Below are 25,054 nucleotides of genomic sequence, written 5' to 3'. Positions count from 1 at the left end.
CCTTTCGGGGACTCCTCTTCTCCTTTCTGTGATTATTCCTATTCTTCCACCTTCACTGGCTGTGCCCTTTTATTCTGCCCTTCCACAAACAACTATCTTTACCAGAAACAAGATGGAAGACAAATAAATAACTCTTTAATAAAACATAAAAGTAGGCCAATCACATCCATATTTCAAGTGAAAGAAAATAGAACCACTTCACATCAGGTGTCTTCATTTGAGTTCCCCATAAATCAAGAACCCCAATCAGAGTACCTTCATATATCAGTTGCCACCACATGACCAATGTAGAATAGATGTCACCCCCAAACTCTTAGGCTGCTTAAAGCCAAAGGCTCCACCCCCATGCCATAAACCTTTCCCTTTACCTAAATAATTGAGACCACACCGTGCTTGGAGTTAATTGGCCACAGCAGCCATTTTATTAACCCTTTTACCTTAAAATTAACATAAGGAGAAAAAACATTCCTTACAAACATAAAACAATCAGTCATTAGGCCTGTTGGTCTTTGAGGCTCCTCCAAATAATTCCAAATCCTGCACTGCGGGACCTGTGCCCTGATAGGCCTCCAGCCGCGTCACCGGCTCGGAGACAAACCACTCCCCGCAGTGCCACCATTTTGAATTCCATTTAAACTGACATTAAATGGAATGCACCATAGGGACCCATACCAACGATGAGTCCCAACCATACCCTTATCCTAAACTGTTCACCTCCCCCGCCAGCAAAGACCAACAAAACGCCCAGCTGCCATGACAATATAAAATTCCCCCAGAAAGGACAGAAAGCACAAAAGACATGAATCAAAATCAACCATAACAGTCCCAGAAATTAGGGAGGGTGGGTGGGAAGCTTCTTCTTCCTTCGTCCGTTGAACTTCCACTGACCTCCAATCTGAGGGGCCACCCCTCCTAACTGTACCTCAACCCCTCCCAAACCTGATACACCAATCCCTGAAAACCCCCCAACTCAAAACAATTTAATTTAACTCACACCTGCCCTGTCTCCCCTCTTCACATGGTCATGTCTGCCCTGCGCTATTTTTTTTTTTTTTTTCTTCGCTTCGGGCCTTGCTTGACCAATGTAGAATAGATGTCACCCCCAAACTCTTAGGCTGCTTAAAGCCAAAGGCTCCACCCCCATGCCATAAACCTTTCCCTTTACCTAAATAATTGAGACCACACCGTGCTTGGAGTTAATTGGCCACAGCAGCCATTTTATTAACCCTTTTACCTTAAAATTAACATAAGGAGAAAAAACATTCCTTACAAACATAAAACAATCAGTCATTAGGCCTGTTGGTCTTTGAGGCTCCTCCAAATAATTCCAAATCCTGCACTGCGGGACCTGTGCCCTGATAGGCCTCCAGCCGCGTCACCGGCTCGGAGACAAACCACTCCCCGCAGTGCCACCATTTTGAATTCCATTTAAACTGACATTAAATGGAATGCACCATAGGGACCCATACCAACGATGAGTCCCAACCATACCCTTATCCTAAACTGTTCACCTCCCCCGCCAGCAAAGACCAACAAAACGCCACCAGCACCCAAGGGTGACACCTTACCCTTGCGTGCCCCTCCAAACCCTCAAGGCTCGCTGGATCCCATCCTGTAATCCCAGGGCCCATAAATCTATACCCACCGCATTGAGGTGGACTCCATCATCCCGCAGATACCGCCATGTGTCCACTTCCAACTCCAGGTGGCGAACCACCAACCCCCCATTCCGACACACAAAGCGCCCCACTTCCTTGTTCAACTTAATCCGAGCCTTATTAAGGCGCGCGACCGACCTGGCCATGCGCCAGGACGTGCGGGCCACCATATCCGACCAAACTACAAGCAGCGCCGGAAAAGCCGTGCGCAGCCGAAGGAAATCCAACTTTATGTCCCTGATCAAGGCCCGCGCGGACCTGGCCCCCAAATCGTTGCCCCCGGCATGCAGCACCAAAACATCTGGCTGCCTGTCCAACCGGGCGAAACGATGCACTTCGGGAAGGACCCTGCCCCAAGTAAGCCCCGGCACCCCCAGCCACCTGACACAAGCCTCGTGCCGAGAAAAACCAAGTTGTCTACCATTAGGACGCACATCAGCTCTCCGGGCCCCCCAGAAAACATACGAGTGTCCCACGATCCAAACAAGGCAGGGTTCCAAACCTACAAGAAAAGGGGACAAAAGGAAAAGAAAACCAACCAATAATCAGATAACCAGCCGGGCCCACACCCCCCCAGCGACAAAACCACCCCCCGTACACACCCTACACCAACAGCTGTGGACGAACGTACAACAAGAACCTCCTAGACTCCCAGCGCCCAATGCGTTTGACCGCATCGTCGTTCAATCCCCAGCGTGCAGCCTCAGTGGCCGCCCCGATCCGAAAGGAATGAGATGCAAACCTACTGGCATCCAAACCCAAAGAGCCCACACACCTTCTGAACACCGATACAAATTGAAAACGAGATAACGACGACCCGTCCGCATGCATTAAAAATGAACCGGGCCGCGAAGGGCGGATTGCCCAGTAATCCCGAACCGCCCCTACCGGGCACAGCGGTGAAGACGGCACCGCGAACAACCGGACACGGACCCCCTTGCCACTCTGGTCCGTTTTGGACCGTCGAAGGAGGATAGTAACCCCCTCCCGACCGACAGAGACATCCTGACCCAATAGGCCCCCCGGCACCGTCCGGGAGGAGCTGACCAATTCCCCAATCCGGAAAGCCCCGAAAAAAGCGAGAGAAAATGCCGCCTTAAACAACACCACCTCGTAACTCGAGGCGCAGTGCTCCCCCAATTGCCGGCAGACGTCCTGCAAAAGAGCGAAGGACACCGGGCGCCTAGTGTCCCTCCTCCGATAAGCCCTGGAATAGCCCCGTAACGCTTGTCTCACCACGAAGTCCTTCGTGTAATCCTGACAACCCAGAAATTTAAACAGAAAGGCCAAGCCGGACAACTTGCGCGCCACAGCGGAAGCCGACGCGCCCCTCTCAAAATGATCAGAGACAAAAGAAAGTAACACCCACCTGACCTCCGGACCCAGAGGATCCACCGATGCCACCCGCAACACCTCCAGCCACTCCAACCATACCTTGCAATAAGCCGACCACGTGGACTCGCTCACCGACTTCCTGATCCATCCAGCGAGGACCCCAAGGCAATCCCCCATAGCCACTCCGGACACGTGACTCCGCGTTGCTCCGCTGCCGGTGCCAACTCCCGGAACCTGTCCCACTGAAAACGAGACAGCGCGTCAGCAATATCATTCTTAACCCCCGGAATGTGCACAGCGTACAGGAAAACATTCAACCGTAGACACCGCAAAACTAAATACCTGAGGAGGCGCACCACCGGCTGAGACGAAGCCGACGCACGGTTGATCACCTGAACCACCCCGAGATTGTCGCAATGGAGGCGAACCTTCAGGTTCCTGAACTCCGCCCCCCAAATCTCCAGGGCCACCACCACCGGGAACAGTTCCAGCAACACCAAGTTGCTGACCAGCCCCGCTACCTGCCATGCCCCCGGCCAAGGGGCGGCGCTCCACGCCCCCCGGTGAAAAGCCCCGTACCCCGCCGAACCAGCAGCATCGGTAAACAGTTCCAAATCAAAGTTGCTGATCGGCCCGGCCATCCACAAGGATCTACCATTGTATGTGGCCAAAAAACCGTGCCACAGACGCAAGTCATCCCTGTGTTCCCTGTTGAGCCTGACGAAGTGAGTGGGCAACTTCACCCCCGAAGTCGCCGCCGACAGCCGTCGGCAGAAAACCCGGCCCATGGGCATAATGCGGCAGGCAAAATTCAATTTACCCAGCAACGACTGCAAGCTGCGCAACTGAATCTTGCGCAAACCCAGCACCCCTTCAATTTCAGCTCTCAAAGCCCCCAATTTAACCTCCGGTAGGCGACACTCCATGGCCTCCGAATCCACGACAATGCCCAGGAAGCTGAGCACCGTGGTCGGGCCTTCCGTCTTGTCGGGGGCCAACGGAATGCCGAAGCTCCCGGCCACATGCTGCAACGTGGCAAGCAGGATCGCGCACCCGTTGGAAGAGGGCGGGCCCACACACAGAAAGTCGTCCAAATAGTGGATCACCGAATTCACACCGGAAACCTCCCGAACCACCCACTCCACAAAGGAACTGAAGGTCTCAAACAGCGCGCACGATATGGAGCAGCCCATAGGAAGGCAGCGATCCACATAATACGCCCCTTGCCACCGGCAGCCCAGCAATCGAAAACTGTCCGGGTGAACCGGGAGCAACCTGAACGCCGCCTCAATGTCCGATTTGGCCATCAAGGCCCCCCGCCCATAATGTCGCACCCAGGCCACCGCGGCGTCAAAGGAAATGTAAGACACTGTACAGGCATCCGGGTCGATGGCGTCATTCACAGACCCACCCTTTGGGAAGGAGAGGTGGTGAATGAGGCGAAACTTGTTGGGTTCCTTCTTGGGAACCACCCCCAACGGCGAAACCACCAAGTCACGCACCGGCACCTCCGAGAACGGGCCCGCCATGCGACCGAGAGCCACTTCCTTGTGCAACTTATCCGACACCACCAAAGGGTGGCGCAATGCCGAACGCAAATTCCTCGCCACCGGCGGTACCGAGGCCAAAGAGCAAGGGATACGAAAACCCACCGCAAAACCCTCCCCCAGAAGTCGGGCAGCCGCCCTATCGGGGTACCTATCTAGAAAAGGCCGCAGCCTTTCCACCCTCACCGGCGTCGTCCCCTTTGTGCGAAGGCTCTCCGGACCGCCCTTTTCCGGACTGAAAACACCGAGCCAAGGAATGGGAACCTCCGCAACCGGAGCATTCATGTTTGAAGCGACATGTGCCACCGAACTTACAGGAACCCTCATTAAATTGCCAGCAGAAACCCCTCCTCTTTGCGGCCAGCTGTCCCGGGGTCGCAGAACCACCGGCCCCCCCTGGAAAAAACTGATTCGGAGCCTTCGCAGACGACATGAGCCGCATCCACAGGCTGATGTCCTTGTGGTCCCACCGCAAGGACGGCCTAACCGCCTTCCGCTGCCGGAACTGTTCGTCGTACCGCAGCCAGGCCGACCCCCCGTAAACCCGATAGGCTTCCCCTACAGCGTCCATGTAGCAGAACAGGGCCGAGCAGTTTTCCGGCGCCTTTTCCCCTATGACGCCCGCCAGAATGGCAAAGGCCTGCAGCCAATTGGCGAAGGTCCGAGGGATAAGCCGATAGCGTCGCGCCTCCTCGTCCTCCTTCTTGCGCTCCTCCGGTTTAACCCTGTCCAGGTGAAACTTCTCGAGGGGCAACAGCGTGAAGATTTCCACGTACTCACCCTTCCAGATCTTCTCCCGGACTTCCTGCTTCAAATGTGCCCCCAATGGGCCCTCAAAACAAACATATACCTCACCTTTCGCCGAATCGTCCAGGCGAACAGCGTCCGCCTTCCCCTCCTTCGCCGTCCCGGTCTTGTCCCCCGCCGCCCCGGCCGTCACTGCCACCACTGCCGGCGCACCAACAACCTGGGGAGGGGCCCCAGCCCCCCCCCGCAACTAGCCCCGTGGAAGACGGCCCCGCCAGCCCCGGGGCCCCCCCCCGGCTCCGTGCCCGAGCCCCCCGCCGGAGGCACCCAAGCCGCCGCTGGAGACAAGCGGCCCCCGTCCCCCGGGGGCAAACGCCCCAATAGGTCCCGTAGACCCAGGAGGAAGCCCCTCAAACCCCCATCATCACCCCCTTCCGGGGTCCCCGCCCCCACTGGCCGGGACACCCCCACCCCCCGAGCCCCTCCAGCACTCCCACCCCCCACATCAAACAAGCCCCGCAAATCAGACAAAGCCAGAGAAGGAATTGTGACCTCACCTGTCTGCCCAGGGGGGGCGCCCCCAGCCGCCGATCCAGCCTCCCTCGTCGCCGACCGACCACCGACATCCTCTTCCACATCCGATCCGGACACCTCGCCTTCCGAACGATCGTCCCCGGGCACCGCCGACATCCGTCCACCAGGTGTCGCACTCCCGCCATCTGCAGAGCCGAGCGACAGGCGTCCACGCCCCCGTACTCCAGCTCCGCCCGACGGAGACCTCTGTGAACCAGCCGAACTTCCGATGACCCGGCCACGTGACTTGCCCCGCCGCGTCATCTCTCTGCGCCCAGCCGAGGCCGACTCCGAGTCCCGCCGATCACTGCTGCCACCGGCCGCCATGAAGCCGCTCCCACGCCGAGGCACCCCTCCGACCGGAGCATCGCCAGTAGGGGAGCCCGCCAGTCCAGTAGCACCCCGGCGAGAGGGACGGGGAGAGACCGAAGGCCGCCTCCCCCCACTACCCCCAGAGCTCCGTCCATGCAGAGGATTCCTCCCAGAGGCGCGCCCGGCCGCAGCAGGAGTACGCTTAGCCGGCGGCCCTGAAGGGTCCCTGTCGGGGCTCCTAGGATGACGCTGAGCTCGAGGGGAAGGGTCCGGTGAAAAACGCTCCGGCGGCCGTGACCGCCGAGCCCGCGGGACCGCAAGCCCCTCCGAATCCTGTGCAGAGTCCTGAACCCCCATCAACGTGGAGACCTGGGACCGGAGCCACTCAGTCCCCTTCACCGCGGCAGCGGCCTTAATTTGCTCCAGCAAAACGTCCAAATCCGCCATCACAGACCAGGGAAGCTGAGGTGAGATGCTCTGCAGTGAAAAAGGTGGGTGACCAAGCTTCTTCTTCCTTCGTCCGTTGAACTTCCACTGACCTCCAATCTGAGGGGCCACCCCTCCTAACTGTACCTCAACCCCTCCCAAACCTGATACACCAATCCCTGAAAACCCCCCAACTCAAAACAATTTAATTTAACTCACACCTGCCCTGTCTCCCCTCTTCACATGGTCATGTCTGCCCTGCGCTATTTTTTTTTTTTTTTCTTCGCTTCGGGCCTTGCTTATCAGATGCCCCATCAGAATATTGTCTTAGATCAATTACCCCAATCAAGGTACCCCTTTATACCAGGTGTACCCTTACATCCAGTGTCCCCTTAACAGTGCCCCCTTACATCAGGTGTTCCCATAACAGTGCCCCCTTACATCAGGTGTCCCCTTACATCCAGTGTCCTCATAACAGTGCCCCCTTACATCAGATGTCCCCATAACAGTGCCCCCTTACATCAGGTGTCCACATAACAGTGCCCCCTTACATCAGGTGTTCCCATAACAGTGCCCCCTTACATCAGGTGTTCCCATAACAGTGCCCCCTTACATCAGGTGTCCCCATAACAGTGCCCCCTTAAATATGGTGTTCTCATAACAGTGTCCCCTTACATCAGGTGTCCCCATAACAGTGCCCCCTTACATCAGGTGTCCCCATAACAGTGTCCCCTTACATCAGGTGTTCCCATAACAGTGCCCCCTTACATCAGGTGTTCTCATAACAGTGTCCCCTTACATCCAGTGTCCTCATAACAGTGTCCCCTTACATCAGGTGTTCCCATAACAATGTCCCCTTACATCAGGTGTTCCCATAACAGTGTCGCCTTACATCAGGTGTTCTCATAACAGTGCCCCCTTACATCAGGTGTTCTCATAACAGTGCCCCCTTACATCAGGTGTTCTCATAACAGTGCCCCCTTACATCAGGTGTTCCCATAACAGTGCCCCCTTACATCAGGTGTTCTCATAACAGTGCCCCCTTACATCAGGTGTTCTCATAACAGTGCCCCCTTACATCAGGAGTTCTCATAACAGTGTCCCCTTACATCAGGTGTTCCCATAACAGTGTCCCCTGTCATCAGGTGTTCCCATAACAGTGCCTGCCCCCTTACATCAGGTGTCCCCTTACATCCAGTGTCCTCATAACAGTGTACCCTTACATCAGGTGTCCCCATAACAGTGCCCCCTTACATCAGGTGTTCTCATAACAGTGCCCCCTTACATCAGGTGTTCCCATAACAGTGCCTGCCCCCTTACATCAGGTGTCCCCTTACATCCAGTGTCCTCATAACAGTGTACCCTTACATCAGGTGTCCCCATAACAGTGCCCCCTTACATCAGGTGTTCCCATAACAGTGTCCCCTTACATCCAGAGTCCTCATAACAGTGTCCCCTTACATCAGGTGTTCCCATAACAGTGTCCCCTTACATCAGGTGTTCCCATAACAATGTCCCCTTACATCAGGTGTCCTCATAACAGTGTCCCCTTACATCAGGTGTCCTCATAACAGTGTCCTCTTACATCAGGTGTTCCCATAACAGTGTCCCCTTACATCAGGTGTTCCCATAACAGTGTCCCCTTACATCAGGTGTTCCCATAACAATGCCCCCTTACATCAGGTGTCCTCATAACAGTGTCCCCTTGCATCAGGTGTCCTCATAAAAGTGTCCCCTTACAGCAGGTGTCCTCATAACAGTGTCCCCTTACATCAGGTGTCCTCATAACAGTGCCCCCTTACATCAGGTGTTCCCATAACAGTGCCCCCTTACATCAGGTGTTCCCATAACAGTGCCCCCTTACATCAGGTGTTCCCATAACAGTGCCCCCTTACATCAGGTATCCCCATAACAGTGCCCCCTTACATCAGGTGTTCTCATAATAGTGTCCCCTTACATCAGGTGTCCCCTTACATCCAGTGTCCTCATAACAGTGTCCCCTTACATCAGGTGTCCCCATAACAGTGCCCCCTTACATCAGGTGTTCTCATAACAGTGCCCACTTATATCAGGTGTCCCCATAACAGTGCCCCCTTACATCAGGTGTCCCCATAACAGTGCCCCCTTACATCAGGTATCCCCATAACAATGCCCCCTTACATCAGGTGTTCTCATAATTGTGTCCCCTTACATCAGGTGTCCCCATCAGGTGTCCCCATAACAGTGCCCCCTTAAATCAGTTGTCCCCATAACAGTGCCCCCTTACATGAGGTGTTCTCATAACAGTGTCCCCTTACATCAGGTGTCCCCTTACATCAGGTGTCCTCATAACAGTGTCCCCTTACATCAGGTGTCACCATAACAGTGCCCCATTACATCCAGTGTCCTCATAACAATGTCCCCTTACATCAGGTGTTCTCATAACAGTGCCCCCTTACATCAGGTGTTCCCATAACAGTGCCCCCTTACATCAGGTGTTCCCATAACAGTGCCCCCTTACATCAGGTGTTCCCATAACAGTGCCCCCTTACATCAGGTGTTCTCATAACAATGCCCCCTTACATCAGGTGTTCCCATAACAGTGCCCCCTTACATCAGGTGTTCCCATAACAATGCCCCCTTACATCAGGTGTCCCCATAACAGTGCCCCCTTACATCAGGTGTTCCCGTAACAGTGCTCCTAGAAATCCAAAACCCCAATCAGAATATCAGATATCAAATATTCATCTATCAGTTGCCCCCTTCAATGAGCCCCCATATATCTGTAGCACTGCCCCCCTAGGGAGCTGCTCAGTGTGGATTCCCCTGGGTTACCCATAGCAACAGTCTGTAAAACTTATCACTTTAAGACTTGGCTCAGACAATGAACAGTCAAGGGAATTTGGTTTTTGTGTTTAATTTTAGAACTTGGATGGGAGAAGGGATGAGTGGGATACTCCAACTTGAACTATGCACAATTTCTGAGGAAAACTGACTGTAGTGTGTGCGGCAAGGCCGCTGCTTCACCTTGCCACTTCACCTTGTGAAGTAAAATATATGTTCCTGAATGAATTCCTCTTCAGGGTCCTAACCTAGCACCCCCTTTCTCACTTCCCATGCATGCTAGCCCTTGTCCACTGACTCTCCACTGGAGTGGTCCCCTTACTGGGCAGACCCCTGGCAAGCTTCCCAATACTCAAGGACACTGTTTTTCCCTGGGTTGCTCTGCCTTCAGCTCCACTCGTCAGTATCCTGGCCCTCCTGGCTCAGCATCACACACTTGGTCCACTAGGCCGACCGCCTGTGACCACCTTCCTTGCTGACAACCGTCACCCTCCTCCTGGGACCTGACTTCCTGCCCAAAGACACCCTGTCACATGTGCCCCCAGCTTTTATGACCTATCCCAGAATGCACCACTGTTTTGCCAACCCATTGAGACAGCCACAAAAGCCTGTGTGTCACTGGCTGGGTTTCCTCCACTGTCCAACAGGCTCTCCCATTGGATACAGCGGGGACACTCCCTCAGCCCAAATGAATCACACCCTGGACACATGCAACAGGCAGAACTAACAATCGGGCTCCCCTGATAAGCAGATAGAGCTGCTAAGCTTTTACCAACCTAGCACCTACCTAGGAGGGTACTACATCCACCCCCCACCAAAATTGAGGGACACAATAAACGCACATGCGCACTAGAGGGACACAATAACCGCACATGAGCACTAGAGGGACACAATATCCACACATGGGCACTAGAGGGACACAATAACCGCACATGAGCACTAGAGGGACACAATAACCGCACATGTGCACTAGAGGGACACCACCGCACATGGGTACTACAGGGACACAATATCCGCACATGCGCACTAGAGGGACACAATAACCGCAGATGCGCACTAGAGGGACACAATATCCGCACATGCGCACTAGAGGGACACAATAACCGCAGATGCGCACTAGAGGGACACAATAACCGCACATGCGCACCAGAGGGACACAATAACCGCACATGCGCACCAGAGGGACACAATAACCGCACATGCGCACTAGAGGGAAACAATAACCGCACATGCGCACCAGAGGGACACAATAACTGCACATGCGCACCAGAGGGACACAATAACCGCACATGCGCATTAGAGGGACACAATATCCACACATGGGCACTAGAGGGATACAATAACCGCACATGCGCACTAGAGGGACACAATAACCGCACATGTGCACTAGAGGGACACAATATCCGCACATGCGCACTAGAGGGACACAATAACCGCACATGCGTACTAGAGGGACACAATAACCGCACATGGGCACTAGAGGGACACCACCGCACATGGGTACTAGAGGGACACAATATCCGCACATGTGCACTAGAGGGACACAATAACCGCACATGTGCACTAGAGGGACACAATATCCGCACATGCGCACTAGAGGGACACAATAACCGCACATGCGCACCAGAGGGACACAATAACCGCACATGCGCACTAGAGGGACACAATATCCACACATGGGCACTAGAGGGACACAATAACCGCACATGCGCACTAGAGGGACACAATAACCGCACATGCGCACCAGAGGGACACAATAACCGCACATGCGCACCAGAGGGACACAATAACTGCACATGCGCACCAGAGGGACACAATAACCGCACATGCGCACTAGAGGGACACAATATCCACACATGGGCACTAGAGGGACACAATAACCGCACATGAGCACTAGAGGGACACAATAACCGCACATGTGCACTAGAGGGACACAACCGCACATGGGTACTAGAGGGACACAATATCCGCACATGCGCACTAGAGGGAAACAATAACCACACATGGGCACTAGAGGGACACAATATCCACACATGGGCACTAGAGGAACACAATAACCGCACATGGGCACTAGAGGGACACAATAACCGCACATGGGCACTAGAGGGACACAATAACCGCACATGCGCTCCAGAGGGACACAATAACCGCACATGCGCTCCAGAAGGACATATTCATGCATGCTATAGGAACACAATACCTGTGCAAGCACACTAGAATGGTGCAAAAACGGCAAATGCGCACTAGAGAGACACAACAGCCCTGCTTGCACACCAGGAGAACCCAATTAACAATAATTAATAAACACGCACGTGCGCAGGAAATAACATTATCATGAAACTTTCTCATCTAGTGGCCTCATCTCACCAGTTTATGGGATTGATTTTCAGGTTAAACCATTAAAAATTGGAGGGACAAGCAGGTGGAGTGGAACTTGTCAGGAATGCTAAAGTGCAGAAAACTAGTAAGGACCCCATGAGTACCCCTCCCCCCGTAGACCGTCTTCCTGCATTCCTAATGTCAGTCTATTGGAAAGCAAATCCGATCTTTCCGCAATCAAACTCCAATATTGAAAAAATGTAAGATTAGTGCCACCTTGTGGTAACATGGAGAGAATCACAAAGGAGACCCCTGTACTGCCTGTGTATAATGTACAGACTAGGCTTACACATACACAGTGTGACAGACTTCCAGGGGGTGCCGATGTGGACTCTGAGTGGACGGCATTTCCTTTGCATTGTCATGGACAGGATCTGAACTGAGGATACCAGTGCTGCAAGGCAGAAGTGCTAACCACTAAGCCACTCCACTGCCATGATCTCAGCGCTGTTCCTCAGTTTGCTCTGCGCATTATAAACTATTCCATTACGTCCTGCTGATCTCCTGCAGCCTCTATGTAGCCACTTCACAATTATACACAGTCCAGTGATGGCTGCCTGGCATCAGTTTCCTGGACTTTGCGCTGAAAAAGCCATACTAAGCTTGTACGACAACGCAAGAGCACAATTGGGGGACAGGGACAGAGCGTTGTCACCCCATACCAGGAAATGTCTTATATGGCAGGATCACCAGGGAATATTTTAATCACTTAAGCCCCGGAGGATTTGGCTGCTCAAAGACCAGGCTCTATTTTGCGATTCGGCACTGCGTGACTTTAACGGACAATTGCGCGGACGTGCGACGCTGTACCTAAATGAAATTGACGTCCTTTTTGTCCCACAAACATAGCTTTCTTTTGGTGGTATTTGATCACCTGTGCGATTTTTACTGTTTGCGCTATAAACAAAAAAAGAGCGACAATTTTGAAAAAACAACAATATTTTTTCACATTTTTTTTATATGAAATCCCCCCCCCCCCAAAAAAAAAAATTTAAAAATCAAAATTTTTTAACATTTTAGGCCAATTTGTTTTCTGCTACATATTTTTGGTGAAAAAATCGCAAAAGCGTAATTTGATTGGTTTGCGCAAAAGTTATTGCGTTTACTAACTACGGGAAAGATTTTTGTCATTTTTATTGTTTTTTTTTTTTTAACTAGTAATGGCGGCGATCTGCGATTTTTTTTGTGGGGCTGCGACATTGCGGCAGACATTTTTGACACTTTTGGGGGTACCAGTGACATTACTGCAGTAATCAGTGCTATAAATATGCTCTGTTACTGTAAAAATGACACTGGCAGGGAAGGGGTTAACTTTATTAGAGATCAAGGGGTTAAGTGTGTCCCTAGGGGTGTGCTTCTAACTGTAAAGGGGCGTGGCTTTTGATGTAACCACAGAGACATACGATCCTACATAGGAGGATCATATGATCTCTACAGTTACATCAGGGAGAATGACAGACGGCTTTGTTTACATCAGCCGCCTGCCTTTCTCCCTCTCCAGCGGGAGATCGAGAATGGCCAGTGGACATCGGAGCCGCTGGTCAATCGCACTGGGATGGCAGTGAACGAGTGGGAGCGCGCCTCCGCGACGCGCTCTCGCCCCCTATTGGATCGTGGGCGAGTGATGTACCCATACGTCACTTTGCCTGGGGGGGGGGGGGGGCTGACCGCCGCAGTATATGTACTTGGGGCGGTCGGCAAGTGGTTAAAGAATAACTCCACTCTTGTTGAGAAGAACCCCCCCCCCCCCTTGGGTGATCTCTGTACATTGCAGGGATTGTAGCAAACCTTGTTGTAGATTCCTTCCTTTTGTTATTCTGAAGAAATCATTGTTTGTTCCTCTGTGTCCATGTGCAAAGTGAATGTGAATGGGAGTGACTTTATAATTATCAATCAGCTGCTGCACCTGCAGGGCTTTAATGAAGAAAGTGGCAGGGTCTGCATCCCTGTAGACGTGATTTCCTATTCGGAGTATCTCACCAAAAATGTGATGCCCAAAAATCTGACTTGTATCTCAGTGCAGACTTCTGGGAAAATCAGCGAGCCAATCACACCAGCAGGAAATTGCGCTCTGTCTATATGTGTACACAGCGCCTCCAGGTGGCCATATTGCATTTTACAGAAAATTACAGCAACTGCAGATTCAAAACGGAAAGGTCATTTTTAACTGCTTGCCGACCGCCCGACGCAGATGTACTGCGGGCAGGCAGCCGCTTCCAGGCAAATCGCCGTACATGTACGGCGCTTGCTCTGGGGAGTCTAGGGGGCGAGCGTGTGCCACTGGCGGCGCGCTCCCGCCCCCGCTCGTCAGCGGAGAAGCCGATGCCGCGGGCAGGCGTCTCAGATTGCCACCTCGGATTGCCGCCTGACACCCGCGATCGCTCCCCGCTGAGAGAGAAGGACGGTCGGATGTTGTAAACACAGCTGACCGTTCTTCTCCCTGGAATGATCACAGAGCTCCTGTGATCCTTCTATATAGGATCACATGTCTCTATGATCATTTCACAAACCACGCCCCCCCCCCCCCCCCACAGTTAGAATCACTCCCCTGGGCTCACATTTAACCCCTTGATCACCAACAAGGTTAACCCCTTCCCTGTCAAAGTCATTATTACAGTAACAGTGCATATTTTTAGCACTGATTACTGCAGTAATGTCACTGGTCCCCCCAAAAGTGTCAAAAATGTCAGTCAGGGGTCCGATCTGTCCGCCACAATGTCGCAGTCCCGCTAAAAAAAAAAAAAAAATATCGTAGATCACCGTCATTACTAGTAAAAAAAAAAAAAAACACCACAACAACAAAAATGACATAAATCTTACCCTTAGTTAGTAAACGCAATAAATTTTGCGCAAACCAATCAAAATACGCTTATTTCATTTTTTTTACTAAAAATATGTAGCAGAAAAATTGGCCTAAAATGTTAAAAAAATTTACATTTTTTAAATTTTTTTTGGAATGTTATATAGCAGAATGTGAAAAAAATATTTTTTTCAAAATTGTCACTCTTTTTGTTTTATTAGTGTAAAAAATAAAAATCGTACAGGTGGTCAAATACCACCAAAAGAAAGCTCTGTTTGTGGGGGAAAAAAAGGACGTCAATTTAGTTTGGGTACAGCGTCGCACGACCGCGCAATTGTCCGTTGAAGTAACGCAGTGCCGAATTGCAAAATAGGGCCTGGTCATTAAGGGGGTAAAATCTTCCGGGGCGGAAGTGGTTAAGAACATACAATTACAATATAACTACTGTCACAATTCTATATATTATTTTTTTTTACTAAATTTTTTTCCCCACGAAACTGGGAGTTGCCCTTTAATGATCGCTGCAAGTAAAAGGATTGGAAATGACATTGATTGATTGATTCTGCGTGTAGTCGGTGTGACATACCTGAAGATGAGCGATGGGCCCACGGTGCATCTGGGTGAGGGCGGAGTCATCTAGGCTGCCGAGGCGTTCAATTGGCTCCTTGCCCCAGGGGAAGTCGTACTGTATGAGGGTCATTTTCCTTCCGTCTTCGTCAGGGTGGTCACCGCTGCTGAATCTGGACGGCAGCTGAGCAAACTGGACACAGAGGGGGGGAGGGGTGAGAAAATAGCACCGTACAGTCAGGTCCAGGCATGCTTTCTCAGCATTTGGTCATATGTAAAAATACATTTTATAATATATATATATATATATATATATATATATACATACATACACTGCTCAAAAAATATTAAAGCAACACTTTGAAAACACCTCAGATCTCAATGGGGAAAAATATCATGATGGATATCTATACTGGTATGGACTGGGTAATATGTTAGGATCTATACTGGTATAGACTGGGTAATGTGTTAGGATCTATACTGGTATAGACTGGGTAATGTGTTAGGATCTATACTGGTATAGACTGGGTAATGTGTTAGGATCTATACTGGTATAGACTGGGTAATGTATGAGGATCTATACTGGTATGGACTGGGTAATGTATGAGGATCTATACTGGTATGGACTGGGTAATGTGTTGATCTATACTGGTATGGACTGGCTAATGTTTTAGGATCTATACTGGTATGGACTGGGTTATTGCGTTAGGATCTATACTGGAATGGACTGGCTAATGCATTAGGATCTATACTGGTATGGACTGGCTAATGTTTTAGGATCTATACTGGTATGGACTGGGTAATGTGTTAGGATCTATACTGGTATGGACAGGGTAATGTGTTAGGATCTATACTGGTGTGGACTGGGTAATATGTTAGGATCTATACTGGTATGGACTGGGTAATGTGTTAGGATCTATACTGGTATGGACTGGGTAATGTGTTATGATCTATACTGGTATGGACTGGGTAATGTGTTAGGATCTATACTGGTATGGACTGGGTAATGTGTTAGGAAGGAAAGGATGCCACATCGTCTGATGGAAATGAAAATTATCACCCTACAGAGGGCCGAATTCAAAGACACCCCGAAAATCAAAGTGAAAAAACAATGCAGCAGGGGAGTCCATTTTGCTGAAATTTCATTGCAGGACCTCAGAATGGTCCTCAGTAGTTTGTATGGCCCCCACGTGCTTGTATGCATGCCTGACAACATCAGGGGATTCTCCTAATGAGACGGCGGATGATGTCCTGGGGTATTTTCTCCCAGATCTGGACCAGGGCATCACTGAGCTCCTGAACAGACTGAGGTGCAATCTGGCGGCGTCGGATGGATCAAAACATAATGTCCCAGAGGTGTTCTATTGGATTAAGGTCAGGCGAGCGTGGGGGCCATTCAATGGCATCAATTCCTTCATCCTCCAGGAACTGGCTATATACTTTCGCCACATGTCCTGCATTGGCATTGTCTTGCACCTGGAGGAACCCAGGACCCACTGCACCAGCATAGGGTCTGACAATGGGTCCAAGAATTTCATCCCGATACCTAATGGCAGTCAGGGTGCCATTGTCTAGCCTGTAGAGGTCTGTGTGTCCCTCCATGGATACGCCTCCCCCAGACCATCACTGACCCACCACCCAACCGGTCATGCTGAACAATGTTACAGGCAGCATAATGTTCTCCACATCTGTCAGGAAAGAAAGACGCCTCTAAGTGCAGTATTAAAAGGATTTATTATTTGGTGCAAGGGATTAAAAAAAAAAAAAACACTTACAAGATGGCAGAGATAACAGACATGTATTAATTTTCCTCTTCTGGTTTGCTTTGTCCTCTGTCTGCTGGGTGAGGGAGGATGAGAGAGTTGTCCTGCAGCTGTCTGGATTCCCTGGTGACGTGGAGGAACGAGGAAGCGGAGAGGCAGATGGCGACCCAGGTTCCAGTGTTCCGTGAGAATTACCTACCCTGTGAGAATTACCTACCCCTCGTCACTTCCGGCCAGAAGCATCTGAGCAGCGCAGCAGTGCGCATGCTCAGAGCCCCGGATACCTAATGGCAGAACAGAGGAGCTTACTAGTGCGCATGCGCACTAGTATAAAACGATCACGGTGTACCGTGAAAAAAACCTACCGACGCGGCGCTTACCTAAAACAGCTGTGCAGACATACGAGTCATCCCCGCACCTGTCCCGGTCACTTCCCTGCTCTCGGCAAGTAAATATAAAAGCGGCTTTCGGCTCCGTGATTTATGTTTTCATACAGCCGCCGCCGCTTTTATATTTACTATCCGAGAGCAGGGAAGTGACCGGGACAGGAGCGGAGATCACCCGTATTTCAGCACAGCTGTTTTAATGTACCCGCTGCATTACATACAGTGCGGAGTACCGGAAGTGACGAGGGGTAGGTTTTTCTCACGGGTAGGTAATTCTCACGGAACACCAGAACCAAGCTGGAACGCACACGGCTGATATGCCCAACGCCATAACGTGTTTCAGAGCATGTGCGGCTCCTTCGTCAGACCTAAGCCCATGTTTGTTCAGCAGGCACAGAGTCAGAGCCTTGTGTTCAAACTCTCTCCGTTGAGAGCCAACTGACGACCTCCCGGCCCTTTCAACTTCCTCTGTCCAATCAACGCCTCACAAGACCATCAGGATAGGATAGTATTGTGAGGAGTTGATTGGACAGAGGTAGCCAAAAGGGTCGGGAGGCCATCGATTGGCTTTCGGAGAGTTTGAACACAAGGCTCTGAGCCTGCTGAACAAACATGGGCTTAGGTCTGACGAAGGAGTCACACATGCTCTGAAACGCGTTACCGCCCAACGCTTTCCCCTGCCACCATACAGGCCACGAGCGTTGCAGCTTGGTTCTGGAACCCGGGCCACCATCTGCCTCTCCGCTTCCTCGTTCCTCCACGTCACCAGGGAATCCAGACCGCTGCAGGACGGCTCTCTCATCCTCCCTCACCCGGCAGAGGACACAGCAAACCAAGAGAGGACAATTAATACATGCCTGTTATCTCTGCCATCTTGTAAATGTTTTTAATCCCTTGCATCAAATAATAAATCCTTAGAATTCTGCACTTAGAGGCGTCTTTCTTTCCTTATATGATCCTATAGAGCTGCTTCTCACACAAGTGCTGCCCTCAGTGCAACCGTTCTACCGCAACAAAGGACCAGACAGCCTTCCTCACCAGAGCGCCCACATCTCTCCCTTCCTTTCACGTCTGTCACATGTGCTCAGGGTGAACCTGCTCTCATCTGTGAAAAGCACAGGGTGCCAGTGGTGGAGCTGCCAATTCTGGTGTTCACTGAGGCAGGGCAGTGAGCACAGAGCCCACTAGAGGAAGTCGGGCCCTCAGGCCACCCTCATGAAGTCTGTTTCTGATTGTTTGGTCAGAGACATTCACACCAGTGGCCTGCTGGAGGTCATTTTGTAGGGCTCTGGCAGTGCTCATCCTGTTCCTCCTTGCACAAAGGAGCAGATACCGGTCCCGCTGATGGGTTAAGGACCTTCTATGGCCCTGTCCAGCTCTTCTAGAGCTGTGTTTCTCAACTCCGGTCCTCAAGGCACACTAACAGGCCAGGTTTGCAAGATAACTGAAATACATCACAGGTGATATAATTTGCTGCTCAGTGATTTCAGAATTCTAGTCTGCATCTCTCCAAGGTAATACTTAAAATCTGGCCTGTTAGTGTGCACTGAGGACCAGAGTTGAGAAACACTGTCCTAGAGTAACTGCCTGTCTCCTGGAATCTCCTCCTTGCTCTTGGTAATGGTACGGATTAATGTGCCATCGTGGAGCAGTTGGACTGCGTGTACAACCTCTATAGGGTCCAGGTATGGCCTCATGCTACCAGTAGTGACACTGACCCCAGCCAAATGCAAAACTAGTGAAAAACAGTCAGAAAAAAATGGGTAGGGAAAAAAATGTCAGTGGCCTCCACCTGTAAAACCATTTTTGTTTTGAAGGTTGTCCCCTTTTGCCCATCCAGTGCACCTGTTGGTAATTTCATTAACACCAAAGCAGCTGAAACTGATTAACAACCCCCTCTGCTACTTAACTGACCAGATCAATATCCCAGGAGTTTAACTGACTTGATGCTATACTCTGATTCAAAGGTGCTCCTTTAATTTATTTGAGCACTATATATACAATATATATATATATATATATATATATATATATACACACACACACACTAGGGATAGACCAATTACCGGCGTGGCCGATATGCACTTTCCCTGATATATCGGTATCGGCCTTGGAACTGGCCGATATTTTTGTGACTTCATTCTGCCTTCTTAGGCCGCCTCCCTCGCCTTGGACAGCCTCCTCTGGAGTCGGGCCTAGTCTCACGGAGACTGTATCACAGCCATACACCCACCCACAGCAGCCCGGTGCCAGCCAGCCAGCCACCCACATTCACAGGCCCTGTACCAGCCAGCCACCCACATCCACAGGCCCTGTACCAGCCAGCCACCCACCCACATCCACAGGCCCTGTACCAGCCAGCCACCCACCCACATCCACAGGCCCTGTACCAGTGAGCCAGCCAGCCACCCACAGGCCCTTTACCTGACACCCACAAGCACTGTACCAGCCAGTCAGCCACCCACCCACCACAGGATTCCAGACAGCCAGCCACCCACAGACAGTGTGCCAGCCAGCCAACCACAGGCCCTGTACCAGCCAGCCAGCCACCCACAACCCCTGTGCCAGCCAGCCACCCACCCACCACAGGGTGCCAGCAAGCCCGCCAGTAGGCATTAAACAAAAATTAACATGTTCAGTACCAGATTTGTGTCAAAAATTGTCTTTATTTTTCAAAACTTTAAAATGTACAAAATATCGGCCCATATCGGCCGATACCGAAACATTGTGACCAAAATATCGGTATCGGCCCTGAAAAAAACATATCGGTCTATTGGGCCATACACACTATCAGATTATCTGAAGACTTTTGTCTGTAGACTTACCAAAACCATATAATATGAGGTCAAACCTAAACACTTTCAATTTGTATGCAATCTGGCAGGCCCTTGCACTACATAGAAAAGGTAAATCTGAAGACAAAAGTCTTCAGATAATCTGATAGTGTGTATGGCCCTTATCTCTAATAGACACACACACATACACTGCTCAAAAATTTAAAGGAACACTTTTTCTGGAAGAATGGTGAAACATTCCCACAGACACACTCCTAAACCTTGTGGACGGCCTTCCCAGAAGATTTGAAGCTGTTATAGCTGCAAAGGGTGGGCCAACTAAATATTGAACCCTACGGACTAAGACTGGGATGCCATTAAAGTTCATGTGCGTGTAAAGGCAGGCGTCCCAATACTTTTGACATAGTGTAGTTCTCTATGATGTAAGCTACACAGGTATCAGCAATGTTCCAACTCTGTTTAATGAATTGCTATTACAGCCTACTTGTGAAGGTTACACTATACAGAATGCATGCTCAACCTGGGGCCCTCCAGCTGTTGCGAACTACAAGTCTCATCATGCCTCTGCCTTTAGGAGTCATGCTTGTAACTGTCAGCCTTGCAATGCCTCATGGGACTTGTAGTTCAAGTAGGGGGGGCCAACTCAATATTGAACCCTACGGACAAAGACTGGGATGCCATTAAAGTTCATGTGTGTAAAGGCAGGCGTCCCAGTACTTTTGACAATATAGTGTATCTCATCTCTTAAAAATAACCCCCATAGATGTCTCAGCCATCACAGGGCGCTCACCTTCCTCCACCACAGCAGCCGTTGCCGCAGCCAGTAGTCCCGCCACTGAGCGCAAGTCTTGGCTGAGCTGAACCAGACCAGAGAGGCCGCTGTCCTCTCCCCCACCCTAGAACATGAAAGTAAAATTTATCAACTTACAGGAACTTAATAACCTCATAAAAATCAATTCTACTCCTGAACTTTATCACTTTATCGCTGTCAGTAGGATTCTATCTCTTGTTTTTAGGATTTTGCACCAGTTGATTAAATCGGTGGCCTGTGAACCCATGTGACCTCCAATCTCCTTCCCCGGTATTAATCAGAGTGCACACACCTGAGAGTTACTAACAAACTGCATTGTGGGTAAAAGACAAATGAGAAATACATTGTATTCTGCACACTAATTTAGACCCCCCCCCCCCCATTACTAGGTACATTACAAGATGGCTGACCTGCAGGTGCAGATCCTTGTTGTCTGAGATTGGATGAAAACATCTCCCCACCTCTGCAATACCAAAAGGCAACTTTCTGTTCAGGAGCTCCAAACAAGGGGGGTAATAATACAAGGCACCTAAAATTGGAAAAATATTTTAAAAAGTCAACATTTTCAGCCCCTCCCACAATGGTGAAATTTTCCCACAGTAATTCGTGTCTCTGCCCCTCCCACAATGGTGACATTTCCTGCAGTAGTTTGTGTCTCTGCCCCTCCCACAATGGTGACATTTCCTGCAGTAGTTTGTCTCTGCCCCTCCCACAATGGTGACATTTCCTGCAGTAATTTGTGTCTCTGCCCCTCCCACAATGGTGACATTTCCTGCAGTAGTTTGTGTCTCTGCCCCTCCCACAATGGTGACATTTCCTGCAGTAGTTTGTGTCTCTGCCCCTCCCACAATGGTGACATTTCCTGCAGTAGTTTGTGTCTCTGCCCCTCCCACAATGGTGACATTTCCTGCAGTAGTTTGTGTCTCTGCCCCTCCCACAATGGTGACATTTCCTGCAGTAGTTTGTGTCTCTGCCCCTTCCACAATGGTGACATTTCCTGCAGTAGTTTGTGTCTCTGCCCCTCCCACAATGGTGACATTTCCTGCAGTAGTTTGTCTCTGCCCCTCCCACAATGGTGAAATTTCCTGCAGTTTTGTGTCTCTGCCCCTCCCACAATGGTGACATTTCCTGCAGTAGTTTGTGTCTCTGCCCCTCCCACAATGGTGACATTTCCTGCAGTAGTTTGTGACTCTGCCCCTCCCACAATGGTGAAATTTCCTGCAGTAGATTGTGTCTCTGCCCCTCCCACAATGGTGACATATCCTGCAGTAGTTTGTGTCTAGTGTTGGGCGAACGGTTCAGCCTCAGCAGGAGTTTGAGCTTATTATTAGCTATTCACCCCGTTCGGCAAACACCCAAATTTGCAGGGTGTTTGCTGGGTGTTCCCTGTGCTGCACAGCGCATTCTACGCAAGCTCTGCCCAATAAGGGTGCAGTATAAGCTGGTTGTAAAGGAGCGGCCGGGAAGCCAGCTACAGCATCCTTAACAACCAATGAGCCATCAGCGGTCAAAAAAAAACGGTGTGGGGCCCCCCAAACCCCCCCCTCCCCCCACAATACATACCAGTCCCTTATCAGAGCATGCAGGCAGGGGAGTCAGGTAAAGGGTGGGGGTGGGGTGGGAAAATGATGAGTGTGGGCCCCCACCCCCTCCTGAACCATACCAGACCACATGCCCTCAACAGGCAGGGGTGCTTTGGGGCAGGGGACATGTTGAAGGGGACAAGGATCTCTTCCCCAAAATCTTGGGGTGTGGTTGTGGGGGGTCTGCGGGCATCAGAATCGGGTCTTGCCCGCCATATGTGAATGAGTATTGGGTACATTGTACCCCGACCCATTCATCAAAAAAAAATGTCAAAATTAACTAAAACAGTAGACAGGTTATTGACAAATCCTTTATTAAAAACTAAAAAAAACCCGCTGTCCTCCAATGTAGATCGATCGTCAATCACAACGCCGCCACCACCGGACCTGGAAAAAAAAATGCCTCCGCCCACCGCAAAGACAAACTGCCCAATGGCTGGCTTGCCGTTTGACAGTTCTTATATTAGGTAAGAGCGAGGCCACCTGGCTGCAACACCTGGTGGCACCGCCCCCCTTGTGACATCACCAACCAGTGCATGCTGGGTCGATGACATAACTGGGGGGCGGTGCCACCAGTTGATGTCACCAGGTGGCCCCGTCCTAACCGAAGAACTGTCATATTTGATGATGTCAGTTGATGTCACCTGGTGGCACCGCCCCCCCGTGTGACCTCACCAATACTTGCTGGGTCAATGACATCACAGGGGGGCAGTGCCACCAGGTGATGTTGCCAGGTGGCCCCGCCCTTACCTATATAAGAACTGTCAAACGGCAAGCCAGACATTCGGTGGTTTGCCTTTGCGGTGGATGGAGCAATTTTGTTGTATTTTTTAGGTCAGGTGGTGGCGTCGTTAATGACGATGGATCTACATTGAAGGACAGCGTTGTTTTCTTTTTAATAAAGAAATTGTAAAAAGAAAAACCTGTCTACTGTTTTTTTTTTTATTTTGACACTTTTTTGGTGAATGAGTAGGGGTACCCTACTCATTCCCATGGGAGGGGGGAGGGAACAGGACCTGGGGGCCCCCTTGTTAAAAGGGGGCTGCCAGATTTCGATAAGCCCCTTGCCCACAGACCCCCACAAACACAGCCCAAGGTTGTGTGTAAGAGGCCCTTGTAGGAGGATGCATGCTTGGATAAGGGTCTGGTAAGTACTGGGGGGACCCCACACCGTTTCCTTCTTTCCTTTTTAAATACCTGGGTGCCAGCACTTGCAAATCAATTTAAATGTGATTTAATTTTTTTTTTTTAGTTGATAAATGTCTGCTTTGCTGCAGCAGGTTCTATACATGGTACAGATGCTCCACTTTACAGGCAGACTAAGGGGACCCCCCCCCCCCAGGCACTTTTTCATTTTTATTGTTGCACTTTAAGCATCATTAAAATCACTACTCCTGTGAAAAAATGTTGCATTGATACTTGTCCCCCAGGGTAGTACCCAGCCCCCATACCCTTTTTAAGGCCAATTACTTGCATATAAGCCTTCATAATGGGGTCTTTTGATTTCTTATGTTCGCACCCCATAGCCTTTAATGGGTTTGTGGCAGAATTCCCGAACGGGGGTGTTCAGTCCATCTCTATTTGTGTCATTGTTACCATATAGGAGATCTTGGCGAGGACCGGCCATCTTTTCCAGCTCCTCCTGGGTTAGACTGGTTTTAGAGGCGGTCCAGACGGGCTTTGGGGAGGGTCTTCAGCGGTGGTCTTGGTGAAGGGTTGGATGTTCCTGGTAGGTGACACAAAGAGTCAATGGGCAGAACCTGTTCCTGGTGCAGCACCATGGCGTCCCACCATTCCTTTACCATGTTCCTTTTCATTTGGGCTCCCAGGGGCCCCACGCCGTGACGTCCTCCTAGAACAGAGGCCGGAGTCATCTTCTCCCCCAACAGGAAGAACCTACGACGGCACAACTCCAGAAGATCATTGCTCTTCCGCCGTCCGGCCGCCAGCCTTCTGCACTGCAGTAATAGAGACGCTGGAAATGTCTTCCTTGTCCGCCCGACCTGGACTAGTCCCACCGCACACCAAGACATGGCGGATCGTGGTCACCTGACACAATATGGCCTCCGCCGGGGGATGGTACATAGCTCTGTGAGAATAGTACAGAAAGATAATGTGAGAATGACATTGTTAATGGCAGCCAATCAGCAGTCAGGAAAAGAAAAACGCTGCCAGGTGAGATCTAAACTTTACTGCAGATCCTTGCCTGCTCCTGTTCTGTAGATACAGAGGTAAGCCATTCACACATGCAGAAATCATTAAAAAATAGCACTAATTGGCAGCTCGTGTCTTCATAGGAGGCGCTGTCAGTGCGCTACACCTAAGAACAACGCAGGGGATGCCACATTCCAGGAAACATCCCTATTATACAGGCAGATTACAGGAGCAGGGGCTGGAGGAGATGTAAGGGAGGCCGGTCTATAATCTGAGTACTATTGCCATGGCTGGAAATGAGGGATACAATGGGGACAGGTTAAAAGATTGTACATAGAGCCGATATGGGGAGGTGACATACACACTGATACAATGTATTATATATAGGAGGACAT

General features: G+C 50.7%; 1 pseudogene across 1 annotated transcript in view; it reads right to left on the bottom strand.

Annotated features, from left to right (window-relative positions):
• LOC309552505 (DNA polymerase subunit gamma-2, mitochondrial-like) overlaps nt 1–25,054 on the bottom strand; it is a 128,041-nt pseudogene that overhangs the window by 51,970 nt on the left and 51,017 nt on the right. Inside the window, exons 2-5 of the transcript in view lie at nt 24,102–24,594; nt 21,316–21,451; nt 20,902–21,007; nt 15,187–15,360 (exon numbers count right to left, since the gene is read on the bottom strand). The product of the transcript in view is annotated as a DNA polymerase subunit gamma-2, mitochondrial-like (transcript). The remainder of the gene's footprint in view (nt 1–15,186; nt 15,361–20,901; nt 21,008–21,315; nt 21,452–24,101; nt 24,595–25,054) is intronic.

The sequence above is a fragment of the Pelophylax lessonae genome, assembly GCF_965119305.1.
Source record: "Pelophylax lessonae genome assembly, chromosome: 4".
NCBI lineage: Eukaryota > Metazoa > Chordata > Amphibia > Anura > Ranidae > Pelophylax > Pelophylax lessonae.
Note: the sequence above shows the minus strand (reverse complement) of the source record. Positions and strands in the feature narration are given on the sequence as shown.